The sequence below is a fragment of the Triticum aestivum genome, chromosome 7A, assembly GCF_018294505.1.
Source record: "Triticum aestivum cultivar Chinese Spring chromosome 7A, IWGSC CS RefSeq v2.1, whole genome shotgun sequence".
Taxonomy (NCBI): Eukaryota; Viridiplantae; Streptophyta; class Magnoliopsida; order Poales; family Poaceae; genus Triticum; species Triticum aestivum.
Window position 1 is genome coordinate 740,237,139 of NC_057812.1, and position 19,995 is coordinate 740,257,133.

General features: G+C 47.5%; 2 pseudogenes; both read right to left on the reverse strand.

Moving 5' to 3' along the window:
* LOC123153962 (putative disease resistance protein At1g50180) overlaps positions 1-4,982 on the reverse strand; it is a 51,942-nt pseudogene extending 46,960 nt beyond the window's left edge.
* A 5,883-nt stretch (positions 4,983-10,865) lies between these two features.
* Positions 10,866-14,478, reverse strand: LOC123147302 (putative disease resistance protein At1g50180; annotated as a pseudogene).
* Between the last annotated feature and the right edge of the window lie 5,517 nt (positions 14,479-19,995).

The window sequence follows — 19,995 nt, forward strand, 5'->3', positions numbered from 1 at the left end:
CCTCGCCCACCGCGCCGCCTCTCGCCCGCCCTCAACGCCGCCGGCCGGCCTCGCTGCCCTCAACGCCGCCGGCCGGCCTCGCCGCCCTCAACGCCGCCCCCCAATCCACCTCGGGCCGGCCTCGCCGCCCTCAACGCTGCTCTACAGAGAGCGATGAGATCGTGGAGAGAGAGAGAGAATTTTTTTTTGTTCACTTAATTAATTTGTTTTTACTACATGTTTTCACGGTGTCACGGTGGAGGACATAGTCCAAGGGTTTGAGGACCTGGAGATTGACATTGCTACACCTGAAGGGGAGAAAAGACTTGGAGATGTCAAGCGCCATTTCATTCTATGGCAAAAGAAGTTTATCAAGTTTCCAGGCGAGGCGCCAAGGACAACAAGTCCACCCCCCTACGGTGGTGGCGGTTCACCTACACCTCCGTCACGTCAGCCGACGCCCCCCAGTCCACAACGTCCGGCGGGTGATCAGACGCCGCCCCCCAGTCCTCGTCCGGCGGGTGATCAGACGCCGCCCCCCAATCCACCTCCGGCAAAGAAGCAGAAGCAGTCCTGGATTATTAACCCGGACCCTTATGTACCTAAGACCACAAAGGTACCGGAGCCATCATTGAAGCCTCTCCCCACAAGGCCTTGGGAACGTAGTGCCGAGGAAACTGCCGCGGCCGCGGCTACTGATCATGAGAAATGGAAGGCGGACTGCAAGAAGAAAAGAGAGCCCGAGCCCAAGCCAGTATTTTCTGATGAGCAAAAGAAGTGGGCTAAGTCATTTTTGAGCACACCGTCCCAAGCCGCGAAGAATCTGCCTGACGACTATGCACGTGAACTTCGTAGGCAGGCACTCATGTTGAAGGAGAAGAAAGAGCGGGCGGAGAACCAGGAGAACAAAGCCTTGGAGGAGGCCGAGAAAACGGAATTAGAAAGTAAAAAAAGCGGGAAACGAGTTGCCCAGCTCGGGGAACAAAGTAAACAATCGATTGCCCCGCTTATAGTGAAAGCCGCCGGTCCGGATGACCCCGATATCATAGCGGCTGCGGCAGCACATGGATTGACTGTAACGAGTGCCAGAGAACAAGCGGCCAACTTAGGTATTACTCTTCGTGAACTGTTAGGCCTTGATGAGGCGCCAGTGAAGGAGGTAGTAATTACATATGTGAAGAATGGGCCTCTCGTCGAGCCTGCGCAGGAACAGGATCTACCTCCACAAATGAAAGGTCTGCTGAAATGGTACAAGGGTTACATAAAAAATAAAAACGCCAAAGAATATATTTATGCGGAAGTTAGATATGAGCATCACTTCAAACATTACTATGTACAAATTCATCTGAGTGAATTGTTCCAGCTTTTCAATCTGCGCGAGCTCGACAAATCTATCATCAGTTGCTACGTTCTGTAAGTGATTTATTTCTACCCCATCTCGTTCATATTGCCTGCACTATATATATGTCCTAACTATATTGTTGTGTCCGCTATTATACATGCAGAATGAAGATTAAGGAATGCAGAGTAAGGAACATCCATGATGTTGGGTTCATTGACCCACACATCGTTAATGGATATGTGTTGGAGCATCACCCCGCCGACATGGAGGCAGACCTGTGGCAGTTTCTTACAAAGCAGGAACGCAAAAGTGATATTCTATTTCCTTACCATTTTGGGTGAGTGTTTCTGTCTTGAGCACATTCTCTTTTGTTTACTCCATGCATGGTATGTGGCCGGCTAATCGATGAGTTATGCATGACGTACTGTGCATGTATCGTGTCCGCAGGTTCCACTGGATTCTGCTAGTAATTAAAGTTGACACCTCAGAATGTCTCGTCCACGACTCTCTGAATAAGGATCCAAAGCTTTGGGTCGACATGAGAAGAATGCTGCAGAAGTAATTATTTTCATTCATTTGCGCTCTATATCGATCGGCCTATTTCGTTCATTTCCTAATATCAAGTAACTAATAACTCTCTTGTTCATTTAATTTTCTTTGCCTCGTAGGGTTTGGAGACGGTTCGTAGATACAAAGGTCGGTGAATTCAAAAAAAGAGCTAGAATTCAAAAGGGCAAAGGCTAAGAATGGTGAGGATATTCAGCCAGCGGGGACCAATCTATGTGCATACTATGTCTGTGAGATGATCCGGAGATACACCTCTGAGCGGGTTCCGAGTGATACCAATGCTCAGAGGAATAACCTCCGGATGATGCTTAGTCCAGAAGCTCGCTTCCGACCACTTCAAGAGGAACTAGCTGGATGGTTCAGGAGGGAAGTCCTCCATCCTAAAGGAGAACACCATTACGAGGACGTAGAACTTTATATGCATTAAATTATGTATGGAAAGTTGTTCAAAATTGTATATGGTCATCCGATGATATTGAATATATATTGTATATTCCTCTTGAATTCTTTTTGGTTCTAATTTCAAATTTGTTTGAAATTGTACATTCATATGCATGTATGTAGTACCGTAGAATATGTGAAACTCCTTCAAAATTAAAATAAAGCACAAAAGAAATAAAACAATACAAATTAAACAGAAAACAGGTTTAAGGGGGGGGGGGGGCTAAAACCCTAAACCTGCGGCGGCCTTTAGTCGCGGTTGGCCAGAAGAACCGCGACTAAAGGTCCTCCGCCCCGACGGCCACCTGGCGCCCACGTGGACGGTCCTTTAGTCGCGGTTCTTAAGCAACCGCGACTAAAGGGTGGGGCCTTTAGTCGCGCCCGTTCGGTCGCGGTTGCGCGACCGCGACTAATGGCAGTTGCGAACCGCGACCAAAGGCCCTTTTTCCACCGGTGACTGTTTCACATAACACAAAGTGCTTGCAAGGCAAGAAATCCACCAAAAAATGAAAAAAACAAATGAAGAAAAAAGTTTAGAAAGTTGAACCATCTCAATAAACAAAGGAAGAAATATAAAGGAGAAAATTCAATAGTCAGTACAAAAGAATAGGTCTCAGTATAACATAAACTATGTACATCCAAATTGCTAGGGAGATCCTCTGCTAGACTACTCCTGCAAGGACGGCCAGCATGCTGCACCCCTTACTTCTAAACACATGAAGAACTCAACATGTATGTGCTGAATGAAAAGATCCTCATGAAAAGTTAAAATATTCGATCAAGGTTTACCTTTAACTACATCCTTCTGAAATGTCATTATTTGCATAGAATCTTCACTCTAGCAACATTGTATCATACAGAGATCACATTTTTCATGACAAACACCCCTCACAATAGAAAATCTATATCAGAGTAGAAATTATAGGTAGCCTTGATGAGAATATACTAATGGTCAGATCGGGCATCACCTTCATCACACTTCCAGCCTTTACCATCATTCCTCATATTGTACATCATCTCGTGTGCTTCTGCTTTCAGCTCTCCATTCACACCTTCCACGCAATGCAGCCATAACCACACGCAGCATGACCCTGTGACGGGTCCATAGACGTTGGTTACACTACGAGTTTTCTAGGCTTTTAATCCTTGCATCATGCAACTATTGTCTTTCTATCATATGGCCTAGACAGCATTTAGGATACGCACTCAGATATATGATGTTACTGCAGTCCCAAGATCTAGTTTACTCACTTGTGAACTGACATGAAACAGGTAGTGTTAGTTTATATGGAAGATAATTCCTTAATGATGTATATGCTACAGTGTGTGAATTATTTGCAGAATGAAATTCTTTCTGGACAAAGATTGTTGTAACTTTCTTGGAGAAAAATAATAATTATTTGCATAATGAAATTCTTTCCGGACACAGACCGTCGAGCACATGGAGAGGGATGCCTCTTACCTCGTAGGGCAGCACCTCTCCTAGGAGATTCCCAAACGATGAAATCGCCCTCGCAACCGGCGTGACGTTGGCCAGCATCAAACATCTCGCCGTGCATATGCGAAATTGAGATAGCAGCAACAATATCAAAATTCAGCTAGCAGTAGGAGAGCAGTGGTGCGGCACCACATCATCGCTATCTCTCTCGTTCTCCTTTTCACACCCGGCCGAGCCGTTCCTTTCTTATCTGCCTCCATCTTCTCCCCGACGACCCCACCGGTGATGATCCCGCCCCCCCTGCTTCTTTCCCGTCGTCGATTACCATAGCCATCATATGGGGCCGGCAGCGTGCACCATTGCTGCAGAGCGTCGCCCGGCGGGCTCTGAGTGGATGATGATAGCAATGTGCTTCAATATATTTCTGTTGGTTACCTGCACAAGTTTGACACCTTTTAAAGTACAATCACCTTAGTACTATAATTTAAGAAGGATTAAAGGATGAGTATAAGAAATCATATCTGGATCAATGGTAGTACAAAAATCACAAAAACAAGTCTGCATGGATGAAAATTGTGATATAAGTATCTTACCATGTTCCCGAGGCCCAACATCATGTTGTCATCAGAAGTGCTTCCTGGAACAATCCTTGAGGCCAACAAATTCCTAGGGACAATACGCCTCACCTGAAGATCTATCTTCTTACTTATCAGCTGCAACCTAGGGAAGATGAACTCGTTTGCTATTGTGACCCTAACATTTTCTCTGAAACATATATCGATCAAGAAGACCCAAAAAAATGTAGAAAAATAGGAGCATGAGAAGCAACACACATCTTTCCGTTGGGCAGCCTCACATGACTGACAGTTAATATGCATATCAGAATGTAGAACTCCCAAAAGTGCATTATTTAGAAATCACAACAATCCTCAGAAAGAAAAATATCACAGCACGTTAGATCATCTATGGTTTGTATAAACCCTCAAAACTTAGATGCATGTATAACCAGGCCAAAAATACAAATACCATGCATGGTTGCCCGGAACTCACCATGCCCACGCTAGTCCTCCTGGCCATCTCATCTCATGCATTCTACTGCTGCTAGTGCGTAGCATAACGCGAACCAGAAAACCTCCCGCGCACCGCCTCCCACCGTCCCCGCGGGGTCTCCCGATCGTCGGCAACCTCCACCAGCCCGGCGCACAGGCCCGTCATGCTGCTCCGCCTCGGCCCCTTGCCCACCCTGGTCGTCTCGTCCGCGAACGTGGCGTGCGAGGTGCTGCAGCTGCAGGACCACGCCTTCGCCAACCGGCCCGCGCTCGCCATTCCGCGGCGGCTCCTCTACGGCTGCACGGACATCGCCTTCGCTCCCCATGGTGTGCAAGATCGTCGTCCCCCCACCTGCTGAGCCCCGCCAGGGTGCGCGAGGAGGTGGCCGAGCTTGTCCGGAAGGTGGAGCAGCAGGCACATGAAGGCGGCGTCGTTGTGCTGTCGAGCGAGCTCCTGAGCGGCTTCGCCAAGGACATGAACGGGCGAATCGTGCTCGGGCAATTTGATTCATGTTGTGTATGGAAAGTATTATTTGGAAAGGATAATATTGTTTGGAAAGGATGCCATGGTTAATATTTGATTCCTGTTGTGTATGGAAAGTATTATTTGGAAAGGATTATATTGTTTGGAAAGGATGCCATCGGTTAATATTGTTTGGCCTTTGTGGGGTTTATTTGGAGATTGTCTCGGTTAATAAAAAAATAAAAAAACGGTGGAAATGGGATGAGATCGAGAAGTGGCCTCTCATTCGATGGGAGGGGGAGGGTACGAGCGAACGAAACGACGTACGGACTGAGACATTAGGAGTAGAAATTATTCTCAAAAAAAAATCTACCATGTTTATTAGGCTGCTGCATAGTTCCTAAAAAAAGGCTGTTGCATTTAGGCACGTCACTTTATTCCCTTGATTCTAGCGTCTCTCCATGGAAGCTAGCGCATTGGGCTTTTTTTAGAACGAAGACGCTAGAGGCGTCCGACTTTAAATTAATAAAGCCCACAACTTAGGCAGCGTTTACAGACGGGTTTAGGACAAACGGAACGAGCACGGAGGCTCAGGCCACGCTGGCGCGAAAGCACAGTAAGTTTACGGCAGGCCATAGGCCAAAGGCAGTCACAGTGAGTCTATTACAGGCCGAAGGCCAAGAGCATAGAGCACGCAGGCTCGCTCGCGAGACAAAAGAAACCACTTCACGTCGTAGAAGTGGCGGACGGCTCCCTAGCCAAAACGTATACTTGGCGAAGTCGATCTTGAGCTTGCTTCATCCACTCAGCATCCTTGCGCTTCGCCAACGGACTCCACTGCTGCAGAAGAATGTTGCATTTGTAAAGAATATTAGCAGGGTGTGATGGGAAGATTCCCTCGATGGCAAGTTTGTTCCTGGTAAGCCACATAGCCCAAGCTAAGGCGCCTAGGCAGCTCCAAAGCACGCGCTTACTGCCACCAGTCATCGAAGCAACTATGGCCGCAAGGTCGGCGGCCGAGTGCGGGTCCCAAGTGGTGTTGGTGGCTTCTCGGACTGCACTCTAGGCAAAATGCGCTAGAGGGCAGCGGAAGAACACGTGGTTCGCATCTTCCATGGTGTTGCAAATGGCACATAAGCCGGAAGACGGGTCGTTGCGTTTAGCAACATTAGCCCATGTGGGAAGTCTATTGCGGAATAGTTGCCAAAAGAACACCTTGACCTTAAGCAGAATACGTGAATTCCACAAGCCCGTCGGCATCGGGAAGGCCGACCCCTGGCCCTGGCACAGCCTGCGGTACAGTGACTTGACCATGAACTTTCCGGACGGGGTGAGAGCCCGGGTGACCATGTCAGCGGAAGTGGACAACGTCACCGATTGTGTCAGGCCAAGCAGCTCCTCTAAATGTGCTTGTTCAGGGCCCGTTAGCTCTCTACAGAAGTGGATCGCCGGAGGGTTGGAGGCAAGTGCCGTCGCTACCGTCATCTCCGGTTGACCGCCAGGACGTACAGGTCCTGATATTGGGCCCAAAGGGGCTGCGCTCCCAACCAAAGGTCGAGCCAGAAGCGGACCGAGCGGCCATTTCCAACGACGAACTTGGTGCCAAGGGCAAAGGCCGGACGCACCGCTTGTAGATCGTTCCAGAAGGGTGAGCCCCGCGCCCTGCCTTCGACAAAGTTCTCGTTCGGGAAATATTTAGCGCGCAACAGATCAACCCACATACCCGTCGCCCCCTGCGACAGCTTCCAAATCCATTTGCACATAAGTGCAATGTTTAGGATCTGTGTGTTTGTGATCCCTATCCCCCCTAGGTCCTTGGGTCGACACACCGCGTCCCATCTGACCATATGGTACTTGCGCTTGGGTCCTTCCCCTTCCCAAAAGAATCGGGACCTGGGTGTGTCCATCTTGGCATGAACCCCTTCTGCCAGGAGGAACAACCCCATCGCGAACTGCAGCAGCGAGGATAGACTCGCATTCATGAGTACTAGACGAGCTGCAGAGGAGAGGAACTTCCCCCTCCACGGACAAACCCGCCCTCCCACCTTGGTCCAAAGCAGGGCCCAGCCATCAATCGAGATACGTTTGGTATCCAACGGGAGGCCAAGGTAGGTAAACGGGAGTTTGCCTAGTTTGCAATTGAGCTGGTCCGCGATTCGTCTACTCTCGGACGGATTGAGCCCCATGGGCATCACTTCGCATTTGTGGAAGTTGATCTTGAGCCTCGACATAAGTTCAAAGCTAATCAATAGAGCTTTGATCGTGGCCACACTGTGTAGGTCCGATTGGAACAACAGAAGCGTGTCGTCCGCATATTGAAGATGCGAAATCCCCCTGGGATGAGGTGTCCCAACACCCCTTTGATATGGCCTGCCTTCGTTGCTTTCCATAGCAAGGCCGCAAATGCATCTGCCACGAAGTTGAACAAGAGCGGTGACATGGGGTCACCCTGGCATAAGCCACGCTTGTTCCTGAAGAAGTTTCCTACTTCTCCGTTCATCGAGACCGCAGTTTGGCCCCCCGAGACCAACTGCATGACTCCGTGCACCCACACCGGCGAGAAGCCTCGGCTAGTGAGGATTTGTCTAAGGAAATCCCAGTTGACGTGGTCGTAAGCCTTTTCGAAGTCTAATTTTAGTAAAATCGCCGGCTCGTGTGTGCGTCTAAGTTCGTGGAGGGTCTCTTGCAACGCTAATGGTCCCTCCAAAATGTTTCTACCGCGGATGAAAGCAGATTGGGAACGGCTGATGGTGCGGTGGGCAATCGGAGTAAGCCGAGTGGCACACCCTTTGGCGCAGATTTTGAAAGGTACGTTAATGAGCGCTATTGGTCTGTATTGGCGGATATTATCCGCACCCGACACTTTTGGGATTAGCGAGAGCACTCTGTAATTTAACCTAGCAATGTCCAAGAAACCACGCATGAAGCCATTGCATACCGCGAAGATGGAATCACACAACAATGGCCAGAAGTGTTTAAACATCGCCACCGGCCACCGGTCGGGCCTCGGGGCCGTGTCTGTTTTCATGCTTTGGAGTGCAGCGTCAATCTCCTTGGGGAGAAACGCGAGCCCCAGCTCTTCGTTCTCCGACTCTAAGACTTTTTGTGCTGGGAGCCAAACATCCTCGCGCAGCCTTGCGCGCTAAGGCTCGTCAGTCCCCATCAGGCTGATGTAAAAGCCGTAGATGTGTTTGCTAATCTCCGATTGCTGGAGGAGGAGCCCCTGCTCCGTCTGTAGTCTAAGGATTAGGCATTTCCTGCGTCGGTCATTCGCGTACGCGTGGAAATAACCAGTGTTCGCATCGCCCTTGAGCATCCACTTAAGGCCTCCTCTACGCCTCCAATATTCATCCTCGGATCAAAGCGACGCCTCGACTTGCCCTTCTAAGGCATATCGATGCGCCCATTCTTGCTCCGAGAAAGGGCGCGAGTCTGCTTGAGTATCGAGAAGTGCTATCTCGTCGAGAAGTCTCGCCCTCAATACTTTGTCGTCACGCCCCTGGTTCGCGCCCCATCCCTTGAGGCTTGCACATAGGCGTCCCCCGACCACTGTCCAAAACTCCATAGGGCCGCGCTGCTGGCCCGTGGCTTGAACACATCTCAGCCATCTTTCCGTAAAGATATTGTCGAAGTCAGGGACCTCGAACCACGCTTTTTCGAAGAAGAAACGTGGGCTGCGACGTATCCTATCTTCCCCTGAAGATAAGATGAGTGGAACATGATCCGAGCCGATCCTTGTTTCAGCAAGGAGAAAGCATAATGGAAACACCACTTCCCATTCCGGAGACATGAAAGCACGATCCAAGACGGATCGCGCCGGGGCTAGTTGCTTATTGGTCCAAGTGTACCTTGCCCCCGTCCTTGTCACTTCCCTAAATGACATCGACGCAATTGCGTTATTGAACATGGCCACTCTTGACCAGTTGATATTATCATTGTTTTTGTCCGCGCCCGATCGGATGAGGTTGAAATCTCCACCCACCAGAAGCGGGATTTGGGTTGCGGCTACTGCCAGCGCCTTGGCTTCGAGTTCTCCCAGAAACTCCGCCGAGCGTGAGTGATCTGCTGGTCCATAGACTTGCAAGATCATGAGCTCGCGTAGCGAAGCTCTCACGCGTATATTGGCTGCAATAAAAAAGGTGCCTACCTCCCAGGACAACACCTAATAAATGGCACTGCAAAAGCCGAGCAACATGCCACCCGAATGACCATTTGCCGGGCTGTGCTGCCAAATAAAACGTTCCAGGGGGTCTATAGCTACGATATCTTGGTGGCGAAAATCGGTTTTAATGATTTCCTGGAGCCCTACTATATCGATCCCTTCTTTCCTGATGTAATCTCTAAGTTGGGTGCGCCGTCCCGAGTGGCCGAAGCCACGGATGTTCCAAATTAGCATCCGCATCTATATGACGTGGTTTCGTAGGCGCACACCCCTAGAGGTGATTGCCTTGGCCACGCGCCTCACCTTGCCGCAGCAAGGCGAGGGAGGAGCAGCAACCCATGTTGTTGTCTCCTCTTCGGGCCGGAGCCTAAGCGATGTCGAGTGCTCATCCTCGACAGCCAGACGCTCCGCGTGTTGAGCAGCCGCCGCTGCGAGTGCCGTCTGTGCCAACTCTTTAGCGCGCACCAGCGAGACTAGCTCGCGAACCCCGCCCTCCCCCATCGGTTCAACCCCACTTTCCACCAACACCTCACCTAGGTGCTCGTCCGAAAAAGAGTCCAGTATCGAAAAGCGGGGAATGGATTACCTGAGGATTCCAAATTCTTCTGTGCTTGGAGGAGTTGGGCGCGTTGGAGCGAAGGCATGTTCCCTTTGGCGCCCTTGGCCCGCGCGCTGACCCGAACAGGAGCCACCTGCCCATCCACCACGGCCTTGGAACACTTGGCCTTCGGGACAGTCACCGTCTTGGACGCCTCCTGCGCGAGCGGGGCTGGGTTGGGCATAGCCAACGCCATCACCGCCTGCCGGGGTGTCGCCGGCGCGCCCTGGAGCTCCGATGTACGCCCGGCCTCCGCGCTGACCTTGCGCACGGCCACCTTCTTGAGCTGCTTCACCGCACCGAGCTTGTTGGAGCTGCGGCCACCTTTAGATGGAGAGCGCGAGGCGAGAGGCAGCGAATCCATGGACACCGCGATAGGAGTGCGCGCCTCTCCCAGCGGCTCCTCCATCTGGCCCGCATCAGCCTCCGCCACCGACCGCACCGGGGGGACGTGACCGAGCCCAGGTTTGAGCCATACTGGTTGGGGATGGAGAGGTCCAGCTCCATGGACCCCCCTGCCAGCGGCAGCTCCATCGAAGGAGCGCATGGGGCTTTCAATCATGATCCAAGCAACCAGAGGCCGGTGTTATTTGGTGGCGGTTTGCAGTTGCAAATGCAATGAATCAAATGCTTCCATTGGGTCCCAAATGCAATGACAAATTTAATGCGGGACATTTGATTCATGCACGGGTGATTTCCAAGCACAAATTAACAGTTGGCTATACGGACGTCAATCGAGACAAGTCACGGTTCACTGATCATGAAAAGATGAGAAAAAAGAAGATTAGATTAACATTAGGTACTAATACACACAATACAAGTTTGCCAAGACAGGTTACAAATCAGAAAAAGGAACATTAGGTACATGCAACTCATTACTCATAGCATCGCCTCGGCGACGAAGCATTTTTATTGGGGTTCAAATACATATTTCACAGAATACATGCGGTTGGAAGGATGAGGTGTTCATGTTCCACAGAATACATGCACTAAGAATTAACTGACACTTTTATACACGGAGAATTGGCACTCTTGTAGACCCCCACAAATCTATCTCGTACAGGGCCTGGCGACCGCATCGGAGAACAGGGTGGCGATGAGATTGGCATCGGGAGGGGCCATTGGGGATTTGGGGGAGAGAGTCCGTCGATGGAGAAGGAGAGACGTGAGGATTCGGAGGAGTGAGAGATGGATTCGAGGGGAGAATTCCAGGGCGCTGGATTTCTCTATTTCTTCACCTGCGCAAAATATAAAAAAAAGTCATAAGAAAAATAACTTAGTTTTCTTTTTACGGGGAAGAAAAAACTTAGTTACACGCACGGAAGCAGTGAAGTTGATCCTGAAACTAACGAACATTAACTCATCCAATCTACATATAATATTAGTATTGATTTGCTACGGAGCAGCAGCATATAAAGATTAATTGGGATTGTTAGTGAACATGCTACAAGGGTTGAATGAAGGAACGAATATGGCATCTCGATCAACCGCCTTAATCTTTGGAACTAATTAACGTGTGGACAAATAGACATGCATAGATATAGATAGCAAAGAAAATGGAAGGGGAACAAGATCGACCGATGGGCAAATTAATTAAGCTTAAGCTGCCTACGTATGTACTGTACCTCGCATCCTTTCCGCCGCAGCTCCTTTAGTGTGATGTCATCTTCAGAAATCTGGGGCATAAAGGTCAGCTTCAGGTGATCGAGGGACTGAAGGTGCAGCAACCCCACGGGGAGCTTGCTCATCTTCTCCCACAGCCAAAGTGTCAGGTCGGAGAGCTTTGGCATTGTCCCTTCCTCCAACCTCCACACCTCGGTGGAAAAACTATAAAGTTCTAACTCTTGCAGCCGAGGGAACCCTTGGGAAGAGCAGCACATGGTCTGGCCTCTGTACCCACTCAAATACAACTCCACAAGACAGGGGAGTTTCTCCAGGATCGGCATCGGGTCTTGTTTTATGACACCAGCATATAGAACAAGACGACGTACGCTTTGTGGGAACTCGGCAGGCAGCTTATCGATCTCATCAAAATGGCCGAGATTTACTATATCGACCAGGTGAGGCATGTTTGCAAATATGTTGAGCACCTCCGCTGGTATATTGGGGCGCATCGACAAGGAGAAGGTTGTTAGTTGATTCAGCTGGCCCAAGAAAATCATCATGTTATTCCAGCGGAAATCAGTGCCAGCAGGATCAAGATGCAACACAACGCTCTGTAGCTCTTTCGGCTGCAGTCGCACACTCCTTGCACGTGGTGGTGGAGAAAAATTTCCCACACTGAAACATGCCTTAGACTAGGGATGTCCCAGAGCGAGTTTGGTACCCCTGACTTCAACTCCGTGTCCTCGACTTCTATAGTCTGCAAGTAAAGGCGTTTTCCAATTGAAGAAGGGAGCACCACATCTGCACATCTTCTCAACCTAAGCAATCTTATGTGAATGCACCCACCAATTACGCTGGAGAAATCTTTTAGTGTTGAATCTTCAATGCAAAGAACTCTCAGGAATCTCAGCTTAGGAAGGGACACTGATTCAAGCTCAAAGCCAAGCAGACTTCGGACATTAGGCGCCGCAGGTAAAATCCGATCACTCAATGTTTGAAAGCTAAAACGATAAGATATCAAGTTATCAGATGATGATGATGCACCAGCTTGGCCTGCAATTTTTTTAGAGTGCACCATATGTCAGAAAGAATCTAGCCACATATAAGTACATATAGCAAAATAGAAAATGGAATCAATTAATAGGAAGAGATCAGGAGACAAAGCCTGACCTGCAGTTTTGTCGATGGCATTAAGAAAACCATCTTGTCTTGCTTCCTCCGTGCACCAGTCATGTAGAATATCATGAATCCTTATACTCTGTATCCATCCATGTGCCGTACTTCTGCCAACAACTTGTACCAAGCTTCTTTGAGCCAACTCGGTTACATAATTATGTGTTGTTTCTTCTAGTATATGCTTTGGTGTATGTGGAATGAAGCTTTCTGCTATCCATAATTGAATAAGGTGTGGCACAGATATTACATAATCCTCGGGAAAAGCAGCAAGATATAGTAAACAAGCTTTTAAATAATGATTTGGCAGGTCTTTGTAACTGCGAAACAGTATGTCTCGCATCATCTGTCCGTTCTTGGTTGATGGCCAATCATAGAGTATATTGGACCATGTTTGTACATTTATATTTTTTGACAGGTAGGTAACCCCCCAAAACTGCAAGTGCAAGTGGCAGTCCATCACATTTCTTTGCAAGCTTTCTCCCAAGTTTTTCAAACTCGTCCACATCACGTATGACAGACCTCTTATATGATGGTAAAGCTTTGCAACTAAATAGTTCCCAACTTTTCTCTTCATCTAACTTGTTCAAATGATGGACATAGATTGGCATTTGGACGTGATTTGCAACATCTTCTTTCCGGGTGGTTAATAGTACTCTACTACCATTAGTTGCATCTGGAAAAGTCTTAACCCTTTTGTTTATCTGATCCCATGTGTCGGTTTCCCACACATCATCAAGAACTACCAAGTATGTTTTTTGCAATAGAAAATCATGGATCTTATTTCCCACCTCATACTCATTCATCTTAGCAACTGACTCATCTCTGCCCCCCATTATTTGTTTCATAATATCCTTTAGTAAATCAATGCCCTTGAATTTTTGAGATACAGTGACCCAAGAAGCTGCCTCAAAGTGTTGTTTGACACTAGATGAAGTGTATACTTTTCTAGCGAGTGTTGTTTTTCCAGCCCCACCCATGGCAACTATGGAGACAACACTAAGAGTTATGTCGTCTTTGTCAACTAACTTGCCAACTATTTCTTTGTACTCATCCCCAAAACCAACAAGGTCAATATCTTCAAAGTTTTGGTGCACAGTACCATAATCTTGTGGATACTCATCCTCAATATGAACCTTTTCTACATCACTAGTATCCAAATTTATTTTCAAACGGTTTGCACTATCAAATATCTCACTGATCTTCCTTTTTACTCGCTGTATTTCAGCACCAATTGTGTGAAGAGCAATCAGGTCACTTGGCAAGCGAGCATACCTGGAGATGGCACCCATGAAGCCCTTCTTGAGCCTGTTTCTCTTCTCCATGTAGTCGGCCGCTTCAATGGCATTCTCGGCCTCATATGCTGCATCGATCTGGCTGACCCAGGTAGCCACAAGCTCATCTCCTGATCTCCTTTTGGCGTCGGCGGATTTAAGGTAGCTCTTTAGCCACTTTAGCTCATCCTTCAAGAATCCCGCTTCAAGGTTGACACCACATAGGAATGTGGTCTCCTGGACCGCAAGGGTGCTCACGTTGCCAAGCACGGAGCCAATTGCCGACTCGGCCATTAGTTTCTCCGGGCTCTCTGCCCTCAGAGATGGAATGCTTGACGAGGGATGAGTGGTTGGAAGAAATTAAGCAGGTGTGGCTGACCAGGAACGATTTGATGGCGTCTGGTATTGTATTTCTTGTTGCTTTGAGCTTGGTTGTATATATAGCAGAGCAGATTCGTGATGATGGAAATGAAGGAAGGAATATGGTGTGCTTCCGGGGAGGGCTAGAGGTTCTTTACCTTTGCTGTGACATGAAGGCAAGGTATTAGTAAGATGCATGCAAAGCAAAGAAGCTCCCCACACGGCCACACCTTTGCTTGAGTCGCAGTTTTAGCATCATTCAATGGCATCTGCATCTCCAGCCCTGGCAGATGCTTGTCCTATGAACTTTTTGCTTCCCAAGGTGTCATCTGTTGGGTGCCATGGCCTTCTCGTAGTGGGCCTCATGGTCTCGTGACAGCGACGCAGATTGGGCCCACAAATAATTGGCGCAACCCTTCTCCTCGCTTGATCTCGCGTTCCTGGATTGCTGACGCGAGGGTCGATGGTGTGCAGGATTTGCTCGTCAGCCTGAAAATGTTGGAACCACTAGTCTCTACTTCTTTGTTGATTTGGTTTGTGTACCATTATAAATACGTCATAGGGGAATCACTGCCCTCTGAATTTATGCTCCCAGGGGGACAAAATTTGAATGAAAAATATGAATTCATAGAAGAGGACAGTATTGCTGATCCAGAAATACTATTATACAAAAATACTATTGCAAATCTCACCTCATCTGCATCAGTGCATGGATGTTGTAGCATTTGCTCCTTCTGAATATTGGCCTTTAAATTTATTTATTTTTGCAGGCATATTGGCCTTTAATTTGCTCAGTATCTTCCGGCACATGCATGGTGCAGTAATCTCTTTTCTGAACAGCATGCTTATGCTTGTGCTTTCTAGGTGTTGTTTTGCTGGAACGTTTCAAGGAACGACCGAAAGAAACCTCACTTGATGCAACCGTTCATGATATACTTGCACTACAAGGGGATCCTGATGAGGATATTACCATCAGCAGGAGTGATTCCGAGGTGTTCAGGTGGCATTTTCTCAAAGCATACATACGCTGCATTGTGTTCAAATTACATACATATACGACTGGATTTCAATTGTTGATCAATTTCTGTTGAAGCGCTTTAGCTAAATCTATGTCAGATCAATTATACATGGTTCCTTCTTATTCTAAAACTTGCTATAATTTTGTAAAATCTTATGGCTCTTCTCGAAGTTCATTGCGGTGTAGTTATGCTGTGTTTGTTTATGATGCAGGCGCCGTGATCAGGCTGTCCAAAGTAAAAAAAAAATCTCAGTGGATAGCAGCGAGCATATATTGCGATGTTTTTCCTACAGTCAGTGTTCTAGTACAAACACCTGGGGATGTCTCTGAGCAAGACCACTGAAGCTGCTGCTGCTGGTGGTGGTGTAATTTTTGCTTTAGCTGCTGTGGTCTACAATTCCTGCTTTTCTTGGTCTGGAGTAACAAAAGGTGAATAACTCAGCTAGATATATAAGATGTCGTTGTGTTAGTAAAAAATATTCTCAAGAGATGTAACCAAAGACCTAGCTCTCTACATATGAAAGAAATTATTATCTACCTGAATCATGTGCGAGCCCTCTTCTTTAATTCTTGCCATTTATTTGTTCCTGGGAGCTCATAGCTTGCCACATGCGGTGAACTGATGACACCCATGCAGCAAATGCTCTGGCTTCGAGAAGAACATGTCTCAGGATGTGTATGGTCCAAGGAGATCAATTCAGAAATTAGAAAAGGATGGAAAGCAATTCATGCAAGCACACACGTTTGACTGGTAAGTGACAAGCGATGGTGGAAAGCTGCATCAAATTACTACAAATAATTAATGTGCCATTGTACCGGAGTTGAGCCGGGAACAATTTATTGAAACTGAATAAGACCAACTATGAGTAAAAGACAATCAAAAAGTCATCATGCTAAGGCTCTATAGGACCAAAGCACCAAAACAACAACCGCCGCCGATGAAGAGAAGCATAGATCGGAAAGAGATATACCACAGGAAACTGAAGGAAAGAGTCGACATATTGCATTAACGTTGATAACTATTTATGCCCATAACAAATGGCAGTGATGACCAATCAAGATTGACATAGGGGTATATATGAAGTTACTTCGGCACATTAAGTTTACGATTCAGTACACACAGAGAGGGCGACTTCCGGCAGCAGTAAAACCCAATTATTTTGTACTGGAATGAGCAGCAGACTTGACCAAAATTCTGGATAGCTACCTCTATGCTTTCAAACTCCTGTAGCTTTGTCACTTATCCATCCATATGGTGCACCTGAGACTCTTCCGCTGCTGCAGCAAGTCGAATGCCGATTTGATGTCCTTTAGTGCAACTTGGTGCGTTATGAACTTATCCAGCTCCAGCTCCTGTGTTGTCCAAAAAAAAAAAGAACGCATGGAAATTTTTCCTAATCGAAACCTCTCAAACTGAGACCAGAATATCGAAAGTATGCATGATTTGTTAAGTTACAGTTCATTGATTTGATAAATGGACTGGAGCTAAGATATTGTCCTATCTTGAACAAATACCTAATTATTATTATACCCACCATGCTAGCATCCGCAACTACAAGAGAAATAATTAAAATAAATTTAATCATATCATTAAACAGTTGGGTCCAAAACAGTCCCTCACAGAAATGTATTAGAAACATGCTAAAAATGTATTATGTGTGCATAAAAAATAGACATAAAAATATAAGTTTTAAATATATTAATCATATATTTCAGAAATGTTAAACATCATATGAAAATGTGTCCGAAGTATATAGAAAAGTGTATTGTAAAAGAGTTAACGTGTGTTGTGTTGGATAAACAGCAACTAGCTTTACTGAGGGCCAAAGGCCAAAACATATACATGTGTGGTAAAGTGCAGAAAGACCCCTTATACAATGGGGATGTACTAAAAGGACTTATACACATCTAACACCCCCCCTCAAACTCATGGTGGATCAACAACACTGAGTTTGGAGAGAAGAAAACTATGTTGCGCTTGAGTTTGTGCCTTCATGAAGAAGTCAGCCAACTGTAACTCAGAGGGCACATAGTGAAGAGCGAGAGTCTGATCCTGCACAGCAGCACGCACAAAGTGGGCATCCACTCCGATGTGGTTGGTGAGCTCATACTTCACTGGGTCACGCGCAATACTGATAGCACCGGTACTGTCAGACAGTAAGGGAGTCGAGGTGGTAGTAGACACACCAAAATCCTCAAGTAACCACCACTACTAGGAAAAGGGCTATAGATAGGATTGATTCTAATGGCGCACCGTGGAAGCAGTGCGCCACTACTATATACTAATGGCGCACCTGTTTGTGATACGCCATTAGTGTGGAAGACACTAATGGCGCACCGTAAACAGGGTGCGCCACTAGTATGAATTTTTTTTTCCATTTTCCCATACATACTAATGGCGCATCGGGTCCATAATGCGCCATTACTATCTATAACTACTAATGGCGCACCAAGCAGGCAGTGCGCCATTACTGTAAATTTTGTTTTATTCTTTTTTTTGGAAAACTACTAATGGCGCATCGTGGCACAGTGCGCCATTACTAGTTTAAACTAGTAATGGCGCACTCAGAGGAGATGCACCATTAGTATATATACTTATTATTTTTACTTTTTTGCAAAACTACTAATGGCGCACCGTAGGCTGATGCGCCATTAGTAACCAGGGTTACTAATGGCGCATTTTCCTACGGTGCGCCATTAGTAACCTGGGACCAACAAGATATTTTGGACAGCCCACACCTACCCACTCACTTTCCCCACTTCATTCCATCCACCTCCTTCTCCAAGCTTTCGGCCATCTCCTCCTCCTCACCTCATTTCCACCATAGATTCAACAAAATTAAGTGGTGAAATTACCTTTTTTTGATAGGTAAGTAAGGGAAAGCTATCTTCATGATATAGATCTACTTTTTTTTCTCCCTAGCTCGCTCCAACAACATGCACATGCACTTTTTGTGGCCTAGCTAGATCTATGTATGTTTGTGGTGTTGCATGTGTTTGTGGTGTTGCATATATGTTTGTGTTTGAAGGTACCGGTATTTGAAATATGCGATAGTTGCCAATATTTTGCCGGAATGTTTTGATTCATTTCCGTTTCGGCAAGAATTTTGGCACTATGCATTCTTTTTGGTCCTATTTTTAGGGAAGGTCATGCCAAATTTTTTCTTGGTTCTAACATATCGTTTTGCTCTACCCTGCAGGCGACCATGGTCCGCACGATGACTGAAGGCATCGTGAATAGGTTTTTGAGCTCCGCGAAGGCCGAGATGCTTCAAAAGAACGAGATGGAGATAAGATGTCCATGTCGAAGATGCAAGCTGAAGAGCCTTATTGCGGACCCGGATTCCGGGCAGGTGCGGGACCACCTGCTCTTGCGTGGTTTCATGGATGGCTATCGGTGGCAAGGTGATGAAGATGACTATCAAGTCGTCCATGGCCGGGGCCGGGCAAGAAATGAGGAAGGGCAACAAGACAAGTACCACCGCGGCGAGGGCGGGCGAGAAGACGAAGAATCTCCAGGACATGATCACGACGGTGATGCTGTACACAGTCATCATGTAGAAGATGTCGTACATGATGATGAGGAAGATCAAGACGAAGGGAATGATCATGAAGATGAAGATGCCGGAGCAGACGACGATGGAGGCTGGGTGCAGGACCCTCATATTCAAGAGCTGCTTCTCAAGCGGACGGATAACGCAAGAGCTGCCGCCCGAGAGAAAGCCAAGCTGGATCAACTGGAGATAGACGCGGTTACTCCATTGTATGAAGGATGCAGGCCCGAGGATACCCGCCTGAAAGTAACGCTCATGGCTCTGGAGATGAAGGTAAAACACAAAATGACCGACGCATGCTTCGACGAGAACATGTCATTCTGGCACGAACGTCTTCCCAAGGGGAACAAGTGCCCGACCAGTTTCGAGGAGGCGAAGAAAATCGTGTGTCCTCTGGATTTACCGCATGTGAAATACCATGTGTGCATGAACAATTGCATCATTTATCGGGACGAGCACGCGGAGTCTACCATATGTCCGGTGTGCGGCGTCACTCGATACAAGAAGAGGAAGAAAGCTCCTCGAAAATCGGTGTGGTACTTTCCGATCACTCCTCGTCTGCAGCGGTATTTCGCGGACCCTAAGGTAGCAAAGCTCCTGCGTTGGCACGCGGATAGGGAGGAGAAGAAGCGAGAAGATGACGCAAATGATCCGGAGATAGATAAAAAAGACAAGATGCTGAGTCACCCTAAGGATGCGAGCCAGTGGCAAGCGTTGAACTTCGAATACCCAGAATTTGGGAACGATCCAAGGAACATCGTGCTGGGCGCGAGCACCGATGGAGTCAATCCGTTTGGCAGCCAGAGAAGCACACATAGCACCTGGCCTGTGTTTGTGTGGATGTACAACCTTCCCCCTGGTTGTGCATGAAGAGGAAGTACATTCACATGAGTATGCTAATTGAAGGGCCGAAACAACCAGGGAACGACATCAATCTGTATCTGGGGCTGCTGAAAGAGGAGCTTGACACGC